This window comes from Sapajus apella, unplaced genomic scaffold (assembly GCF_009761245.1).
Source record: "Sapajus apella isolate SASKATOON/1434 unplaced genomic scaffold, GSC_monkey_1.0 scaffold12957, whole genome shotgun sequence".
Classification (NCBI taxonomy): Eukaryota; Metazoa; Chordata; class Mammalia; order Primates; family Cebidae; genus Sapajus; species Sapajus apella.
The window spans coordinates 1-617 of record NW_022449878.1 but is presented as its reverse complement, the minus strand read 5'-3'; the positions used below and the strand labels follow the sequence as shown (position 1 = coordinate 617).

The 617-nt window shown below is 38.4% G+C and overlaps 1 long non-coding RNA gene across 1 annotated transcript in view; it reads left to right on the top strand.

Annotated features, from left to right (window-relative positions):
- The window catches only part of LOC116548481, a 1,467-nt gene extending 919 nt beyond the window's left edge, over window positions 1-548 (top strand). The window contains exon 2 of the long non-coding RNA XR_004267447.1: window positions 140-548. This is a non-coding gene — a long non-coding RNA (uncharacterized LOC116548481). The remainder of the gene's footprint in view (window positions 1-139) is intronic.
- Window positions 549-617: the final 69 nt, after the last annotated feature.

The following is a 617-nucleotide window of genomic DNA, read 5'->3' as shown; positions in this document are numbered from 1 at the left end:
AAAAAAAAAAAAAAAAAGTGTAGAGTTCGATGGTGTTAAGTGCAGAGTTCAGTGGTATTAAGTGTAGAGTTCAGTGGTATTAAGCGTAGAGTTCAGTAGTATTAAGCATAGAGTTCGGTGGTATTAAGTGTACTGTTAGGTTGTATTAAGTGTAGAGTTCGGTTGTATTAAGTGTACCATTCAGTGGTATTAGGTACAGCTGTATTGTTATGCAGCCCTGACCATCACCTCCAAACACATTTCCTCTTGCAAAAGTGAAATTTCATACTCAAACAGTAAGTCTCCAGTTTTTCCCTTCCCCAAGCCTGGCAACCACCATTTTACCTTTTGTCTCTATGATTAGACTTCTCCAGGCACTGGGCACTTTTATGAAAAGTGTAAATTGGCTGGAAAGCTTGCTTTGGGTTAGCTGCAGGGTGGTATGACCAGCTCATACCTAAATACTCAGCCTTCTATGGACATCATCACATCATCTCACCTTACCAACAAAACCCATCTAGTCATCCCTGCCATACTCCTAACTGGTAACCAGGAAGAAAAAGTGGCATTTTTTTCATAGGACATATAAACTTTTCTTATATGTCCTATAAATTTACACAATTTCATTTAACATTGTG